Source organism: Equus quagga, chromosome 12 (assembly GCF_021613505.1).
Source record: "Equus quagga isolate Etosha38 chromosome 12, UCLA_HA_Equagga_1.0, whole genome shotgun sequence".
NCBI classification, from domain to species: domain Eukaryota; kingdom Metazoa; phylum Chordata; class Mammalia; order Perissodactyla; family Equidae; genus Equus; species Equus quagga.
The window spans coordinates 28,644,743-28,653,608 of NC_060278.1; the positions used below are offsets into that span (position 1 = coordinate 28,644,743).

The 8,866-nt window shown below is 42.4% G+C and overlaps 1 long non-coding RNA gene across 2 annotated transcripts; it reads right to left on the reverse strand.

Moving 5' to 3' along the window:
• Window positions 1-1,224: 1,224 nt before the first annotated feature.
• Window positions 1,225-7,794, reverse strand: LOC124249164 (uncharacterized). Of its 2 annotated transcripts, XR_006891289.1 has the most exons (5): window positions 7,627-7,794; window positions 5,053-5,134; window positions 2,162-2,255; window positions 1,496-1,857; window positions 1,225-1,303 (listed from the first exon to the last, which is right to left on the reverse strand). It is a non-coding gene; the product is annotated as an uncharacterized LOC124249164 (long non-coding RNA). The 2 variants fall into 2 exon arrangements; XR_006891288.1 differs by lacking the exon at window positions 1,225-1,303 and having other exon boundaries at window positions 1,369-1,857.
• Window positions 7,795-8,866: the final 1,072 nt, after the last annotated feature.

Genomic DNA, 8,866 nt, shown 5'->3' on the forward strand with positions numbered 1-8,866 from the left:
GGAGAAGAAAGAATTCTCTCCCCCTCCCTTGCCCCCAACAGTCAAATAACTGGAGGCTTTGGGGAAGATAGAATTTTCGATAACAAAAAAGTACAATTATTATGCTTTAATAATAAAAAATAGATTAGAATGCAAGTTTGCCAGAAATATTAGGATAGAATAGAAGACTGCTAGACATTATTATCTGTTGAGACAGACAGCCCCAAACCACCTCGTGACCTCCACCAGGTTCCTGTCACTTTTGTCAGTGAGGCCATCTTGACAGAAGAGCCTGGGAGGTGCTGCTTGATTTGCTCATTAAAAGCACTACTTTATTCATAATGGTCAAAACTTGGAAGCAACCAAGATGACCTTCAGTAGGTGGATGGATAAATCAATTGCGGTCCACCCAGACAATGGGATATTATTCAACATTAGAAAGAAATGAGCCATCAAGTCATGAAAAGACAGGGAGGAACTTTAAATGCGTATGAAGTGAAAGAAGCAAATCTGAAAAGGCTCCATCCTGCATGATTCCAACTACAGGACATTCTGGAAGAGGCAAAACTATGGAGACAGTAAAAGATCAGTAGTTGCCAGGGGTTGGGGAGGGAGGGACGAATAGGTGGAGTATAGAAGATTTTTAGGGCAGTGAAACTACTCTATATACCATAATGGTGGATCCATGTCACTATACATTTGTCCAAACCCATAGAATGTATAAAACCAATAGTGAGCTATAATGTCAACTACAGACTCTGGGTGATAATGTCATGTCAATATAGATTCATTTAACAAATGTCCCACTCTGATGGGGGATGTTGATAGTGGGGGAGGCTGTGTGTATATGGGGGCAGAGGGGGAAATGGGAAATCTCTGTACTTTCCCCTCAGTTTTGCTGTGAACCTAAAACTGCTCTAAAAACTAAAGCCTTACTTTAAAAAACAAAAACAAAGCCAGGAGCGTAATGTGTGAAGGGGACAAAAGCCTTGCAGCGTGAGGTCACAGCTCTCTCATATCTCCTATCGGTGAGAGGCCTTTCTAGTCCTGGCAGCGGCTAAGGAGAAAAGAGAAGTAATGTGTTCCTCCCAGGTTTCAGGACATGCTGCTTACTAGCTGTTTGCTGGACTGAATATTTCCCGGTGTGGATTTTGAGGCATCAGTGATGGGCAACATTATAAGGTAGAGTAAATCTTCCCAGGAGTTCATCCATCAAACCGCCTACAGGCCAAAGATGGCCCCAGAGCAGGTCGTGCTCCTGTACAGCAATCATGATGGGCCAGACACGTTGCTATTCCTTGCTTCGTGGAAAGTCCTCTGCAACCTGTGGAAAGGAACCCAACAAAGGAGAAAAACAATCTCGCTTGAAAATATGTATATTATATCTTCTCAAGTAAAGACCATCCCATTTCAGCGAGGGCTTTTGCATGATTGTATGATTATTAACTATGAGATTTTAGCTGGAATTTAGATACAGAAAACTATAAATGAATGACTTCATGAATAAATAACCAACCAGTTTGGGTCCGTGTCTTTGCTTGTCTCTGTGGGCTCACTATTAGAAAAACCATCTTTTCCTTCCTTCCCCGGCCCGTTCTTCACCCACAGGGCCTTGAGGAAGGGAAGTCAGGGTAATTCGGTGTCCAGGCAAGATCGGCAGGTAGACGGTGCAGTTGGGTTCTCACACTCAGCCCCCAGCCATCTTGCCTTCAGCTGCATTGGGTGCTGGTCCCTTGGTGTCTTTGATGCTAATGGCCACCTCTTCCCAGTTCCTCTCTCCTCGAAGCCACTCCACCTCTAATAATGGCTCCACGGTCTCTGATTTTGGCTTTGATCTTGGTCCTGGCTTCCATCAGTCTCCCTTGCCATTTGGTGGTTCTGTGGAGGAACCTCTGGGTTACACCCCATGATTTAATGGTCCCTGGGACATCTGCTCTGGCTGTGACACTCTAGTTACCCCTCCTGGTGAAGGTCCTGGTGTTAAGAATGTGACGTTCAGACTACCAAGATATCTGAGAGACCACATACAACCCCACGTGAAAAACCAAGTGAATTTGTTAATGAAAAAGTCTGTACTGTGTTAGAATGTAATTACAATTTCGCCTTAAAAATGCAAGAAGGGGGGATTTTGTGATGCAAAACTCATGAAAACACATTTTATTTTGTGACAGAAGGAGACTACCTGGCAATTTTAATTGTAGTGGTTCAGCTGGGGTGCGCTGTGGGTGTCTCGCAGAGGGCAGCTCAAGCACTGAGCCAGACTGAGAGGCCTCTGGCTGAAATTAAACAGAAGGGAAGTCAAACACAGTAGTCAAGACAGGGTTTTTAAAAAATTATTGCTAGCAATAAATTTGCTTTTTAAAATTTTTGCAGAAAAATTGAAAGGACGTTCAAAAGTCTTCCAGCAAATTTCATTTTAGAAATAGCTCTGGGAAAAAACAAAGACTATCTGAGATTGTCTTACTCTTTGGTGACATTGTCAGTCTAGTTCTTTGTTAAACCCTGTCCTTGAGCTTTCCTCATTCACCGATTATTCTAATATTTTGTTTATAAAGCACTTTTGGGTTTAGAAAGTGACTCCTGTATTTTTTTTCAATTTGATGCTCATTATTTGCCTTTTAAAAGTGCAGCATCCGAGGGTCACAGGTGAGAGTTCCCCAAACAGGTGGCAGATGCAGAAGCAGAGGGGGATGCTGAGCCTCTCAGCCCAGTGCTCTTACCTTGGGCTTTTAGAGGACTCTCCTGAGTCTTTCTGGAACTAAAAGATTCTTGCATTTCTTTTATTCTTACTCTCTGTGTTTTTGGAACATCAGGATATTTTGGTTATACAGAAAACAGAACTTAGTACTTTCTTGTGGATCCGTAGACAAATAAATGGAACCACCAAGTCTCCCCACTCTTCCCCCTATATATGAATATATGTACATATGTGTGTGTATATATACATATATACACAGGCATATATATATACACAATCGTGTGTTGCTTCACGATGGGGAACCGTTCTGAGAAATGTGTCCTTAGGTGATTTCGTTGTTGTGTGAACATCACAGAGTGCACTTACACAAACCTAGATGGTATAGCCTCCTACACAGGTAGGCTCTGTGCTGCTAATCTTATGGGAACACCGTCATCTACGCAGTGTCTTCTTGACTGAAATGTCGTTACGTGGTGCACGACTGTGTATATATATATATGACGTACATGTGATATCTGTAAGCATATATATTAGATATATGTATTTATATGTGTATGTATATCCATAGATATATACACACATATATATAACTGCATATATACAGATATACACACATATGTTATACACACACGCATCTGTCAGGATTTTTCAACCTCAGCACTTCTGACATCGTTTGGGGCCAGATGGTTCCTGACTGTGGCGACTGTCCTGTGTGTTCCAGGATGTTTAGCAGTGTCCCTGGCCTTCACCCACTAGATACCCATGGCACCCCCTCTCCCGGTTCTGACAACCACAGATGTCCCTAGACAATGCCAGATATGTCCTGAGGGGCAAAATCTCCTCTACTTGATCAAGAACTACTGATGTATATACACATTTTTTTTCCCAAGAAATATACATAAAACGTAAAAATGCCTTTTATCCCAAAAATAAATGAAAATTTTATTTGACTTTCGTCACTGAATTAGCTATTGGAAGATAGCAGATTTAAAAAATTACTTTTGTCACCCCATTCCTTACAGACCACGTCACACCACGTAGTCACACCACCTGGCATTTGGACCAGATCTTCACAATTCTGAAATCACTGTTTGATCCTTATTTCAATAAAAGGCACAGCTCAAAATGTAAAAAGGGAATATTGTTCTACATTTCATCTTCAGATTTCCTTCCAACTGTTTTTGGAACTTAACCAAGGGAATATGACTGCCTTGTGACTCCATTTATTAGTGTGTGCGCCACTTCACTTGTGTCTTGAGGTATAATAGAAAACATTGCTTCACTCAAGAGACTTGTGACTAATTTTAAAAATATTATCACGAAGCCACGTGGCTCGTGGTCCCTGCAGTAAGCAGGCCTCGGGGTGCAGTGTTGTATGAGCCCCAGTGTGGTGAGTGTGAGCTGTCAGCTGGGCCTGCAATTGGGCAGCCCACTCACCAGGGGAGATTATCAAGGGCAGGTGCCCATCCTCCTCCCCAGGGCCCTGTGGACACCACGGGCCCTTCTCCACTTCTCCTATAGCTCAGTCGCTGCCTGGGCAGATTCTCCCCATGACGTTAGGCTCAGTCAACTAAATAGTCTCATGAATAATTTCTCTCCCCTAGTGTCTTCTCAGATGGTAGAGAAACCATCAAGTTCCAGCCTTGTCATGAAGAATCTCACAGTCGGTGGGCTGTGGGCTTCCACGCCACCAAATTCCCCCAAAGTCAAAGTTTGTCCCAATCTTATAACTAAGTACCATTCAAGGGGCTGTGATTTTCAAGGCTGCTGAACAGGATTAATATTCTAGAGGTTTTTCTTAAAAGTGAACAAAAACAATCAAACAAACATTGTAGGTTGTTTACCAATAATGCCACTGAGCTCCAAATCTCTGAAAGGTGGCATTTGCCAAGAGTGAGTAGAAACAAAACCACTTAAGTTTACTCTGAAAATAGGCTGGGTGTGGACAACAAAATAGAGTTCAAGCAGATAAACAGTCTGTGACCCAAGGTGAGGAGGAAGGTTGCTCTTCCTGCCAGATGGTATTATTGCTATCAACACCCTGAAGGTAGGCATCCTCAGAGGGCTGAGGAGGGCAAGGAGACTCGAGACTCAGTGCTTAGAGCAAAATGAGCCCAAGGTTAAGGCCAAGAGGTGCAGATGGGGACTTTGAGAGCATTGTAATAGATCAGACTTTTAATCATAGAGACTGCTCAACTCACCACCACCTCACATGCCTTCAGAGGCCAGCCTGACAGTATAAGTCAGTATGAGAAAAATCAATGTCTCTCTTAATCTATCTTTCATTTTCCCAGTTTGGGTAGACATATGTTCAGCAAAATAGTTCCATAATAACAAACATGAACATGGCAGCTTGACGGCCAATGGTAACTCACGTGTGACTTCAGTGTGGGGTGCCGGTGGTGGGACCTGGAGAAGCTGGCTCTCCCACGGGGCAGCATCACTCAGCTCCAGAGTCTAGAATCCATGGGAAAAGGTAGGTTCACGGTCTAGATCTTCCCATTTTTTCAAGAGAGCCCAGAATGGGGTGTCTCCACATTTAGTTGTTAACTCAAAATTCTTTACAAGTCTCTGGGGAGAACATGCCTGTAGGTGAATCTGATCTACAGTCCTTCACAGTGAGAGCTCTGGGTCCTCCTCAGGTCACGAAGGAGACGGTGAGTGGAGGCTGCACATCGTTCCAGCTGCCCACTGGACGGTTACCCATCAGAGACTTGAGCGCTCTGATCCCAAGTCTGGGACTCTTCACACTCTCTCCCCAGAGGGTGAACCACAATTCATCTGAACTGTCGTTCAGTCTAACTAGTCACCCCTAAAAAGTGGCAAGCCTTTATTCATTGAGGGTCCTTTCCTTTCACTTACCATAAAGCCATGTAAATTCTGTGATTTCTTTAAAACATGCACTGAGATCCGCTTCTCAAGGAAGCCTATCTGAAATACTGCACTTGCTTAGAATTTTGAAAATGTGTATCGTAGTTTAACTACCGTGTCTGTCTTTATTTCATTTCTACTTTCTAGCTTTATACGCATACACACACACAAACTCTGCTCTCTCACTAGAGACTACATTCTGCTGAATTAAAAGAAGGTTTTGAGTGTGTGTGTGTGTGTGTGTTTTTGTGCAGTGTTCACCATGCCTACATGAGAGTTCAGGGTACAAAAACCCACATGTCAACACTGAGTTGATGCAATACGTGCTGTATGAACATACGGACGATGGTGCAAGGATCAAGTCATGCTCTATTGAAAGAGCAAACTTGGGCTTTTTTTTTCCAGAAAGATTAATATTGTGAAAGTCCTATATGCCATGAAAATACAAATTTCACCCTAACTGTAATACTGATGGGAAATACATTGCTTTCTTTTGTCTAAGATCCAAATGTTTCAATGTTTGAAGCTGAACGAAGTCATGATTCCTACCACTGGCTGATGAAATGAAATGCACTAGTCAGCCAGGTAGACTAAAACTTGGGCATCTGAGTAAAGCTCCTGTGTTCCTTCACCCTGTGCATGACAGATCCTTTCATAAGTTTGAGAAAATATGAGGTGAGTTTGTGTACTGAAATCTAATCGCGATCGTTCAGCCGAGGCCTTCTGGCAACTCTAAATATAGAAGTATTTTACAGATAAGGATTTGGAACACTCAGAATGATTCTGTGCTCCTGGGGAAATTAAGGCTTTGGGATGTGATGTGTGTTGAATTTTCCTCTTGGACAACAGGTCTTTGTTGAAGAGTGGACTCCAACCTTCCTCTCTGAGCTGCAGAGTTCTGCTGGGACAGATGCACCATGACTATTTACGATGCATCAGCCCTGGGCTCGCGACCAGAAGATATAGATCATGGTCCAACAAGTTATGCGCCTTTAGAAAATCACTAAATCTCTATCTGCCTTCCCTGACTAAGGAGCATCATTCTGCCTGACCTATATATCGCACATAATTGTTGTGGGAAGAATACGTCAATAATATTAAAAATAGCAAACAAGTTGATCTTAATTGAATGCTATTTTGGTCTCATACCCTTCGAGGTGTTAAAACATTAGAGAAAGAATACTTCTATGAATGAAGAAACAAAGTTTCAAAGGAAGAAAGAGCCACCTAAGAAAGCCAGTGACTGAGATTAGCAATTTGTTTGGGAATAATAATTATAATAAATTAAAATATTATTCATTCAACAAATATCTGTATGCTCACTTTGGGCCAAGCACTGGACAACACAAAACCATGAGACATATTGATTTAGACATAAAAGATAGATCAAAGTACACTTGTTAATTGATTATTGGTATACATCCTATTTCATCACATTAAGGAAGCTATTGATTTTTATATGGAACATTATTTTATATGCCACACCAATTGCTATGTGGTCAGGGTAGACCTTGCTTTGTCGAAATTTCTACAAAAATTTCAGCGAATTTTTTCTAAATGACATAAATCCTGTTGCTTTGACTGCTGTCTCCCACAGTTTTGATAGTGGATTCAAGAAGTGTTTGCTCTATAGCAGTTTCAGTGTATCTGGAACACTGGAAATCAAATGACTGAGCCAGCCACGTGTTGTGCTGTGGTGGTCTCTCCCCCATCTCCCCTCCTGAGGCCAACTCAGACACTGATTCTAATTCTGCTCCTCAACCTGACCTAGTGACTCATTAAACATTTTCCCCGTCACTTCTCTAGTTCACTTTCCACCTAGAAGAAGGGTTTTGCCAAATAGTCAACGTTTGCTAAATCCACGTATCCTTATAAATTCAGCTCTGGACGCTGAGAAGCGGCTACAAAGTGAGATGAAAGAAGGCGGCAGGAGAGGATCCAGGGGCTTCAGAAAGCAGCTCCTGCAAATAGCCCGCCGGACGTGACCACAACTGGGAAAATTCAATGGTTTCAACCATTCTGGTATTGCCCCAGAAGGGCTCCCCATGCCTGCTGTGCACGGAAATCGAAGGACTCACCTGATTTCGCAGTGTGACATGTGCAGTAAGAAGTGCTCTTTGCCCCGTAACTTCTGAGCCTGCATGTCCAAGGCAGGATGGGTGGAAGCTGCAGGGGAAACCCCACTGCATTCGCAGCTCAGAACTGGTTCCTGTTGCTGCTGCAGACCCTTGCTGCTCTTACTGCAATGTTGCAAAGGCACCACTGCCGAAACCTGACACCACCGGCTTCAGGAAAGTCGGCCTATGGGAACTGTTTGTCAACATTGTTCCCTGAAAACAAAAATAGATTCTGTAGCGCATCCAAAGTTTGTGAACATGACCGCAGGCATGATTTCCATACCCCCAAAGCATGACCCAGTAGTTGAATGTGAGGCCAGGCAGACATACCCCCACCCGTCCCACAAACATAGAGAGAGAAAGAGAAAGAGAGAGAGAAAAGGCTGGACGGGAAAAAAGAGAGGAAAAAAGAGAAAAGAAAATAAATTGCACTATACGAATAGAAAACATTAAAGTAGCTGTTTGGCATAAGGAAGGACCAGAAGTACAACGTTGGTTGCATTTTCTAATGCTAATGTGTATAAATAGTTATAATTTCTTAATGCTTTTATGCACATTATTTGGGTCTGTACAAATTTCTTCTTAAATGTGGGTCAAGATAGCTCCCCCAATTTTTTTTATTTCCTGCCAATCTATGCAAGAGTAATCCATAACAATACGATGGGCTTATCATTCAACAGCCAGAGTTTCTAGAAACTCAGCTCACGACAGGCAGAAATATATAGGAGAAATTTGAAGAATATTTACCCCACTCACATTAAGAATGTTTTCTCACTGGACAGAAAAGTGGATTATCTGAAAGAAGTTCTGTACCGTCCCAGCATAAGAATATTGCAAGTTACGTGCTTTGTAGAGGAGTTAATATGGTATAGGCTCATGATAAACACTAATGAAGTGAACAATCGAATTGTTACATTTTGTTTAAAATTTTTAAAAATGGAAGAGTGTGTATCTGAGCTGTTCAATATAGTAGCCCCTGGCTCCATGTAGCTATTTAAATTTTTTTAATTAAATAAAAGAGAGCACTCAGTTCCTCAATCATACCAGCCACATTTCAAGGGCTCCTCCTCTACATGTGGCTCATGTGTGCCAAACTGTTGGCATAAAAGGACATTTCCAACATTGTGAAGGTTCCCTTGGACAGCGACAGTCCATATCCTGGTTCCCCATGGCCCACAAGACCACCACAACTTCTCTCTGC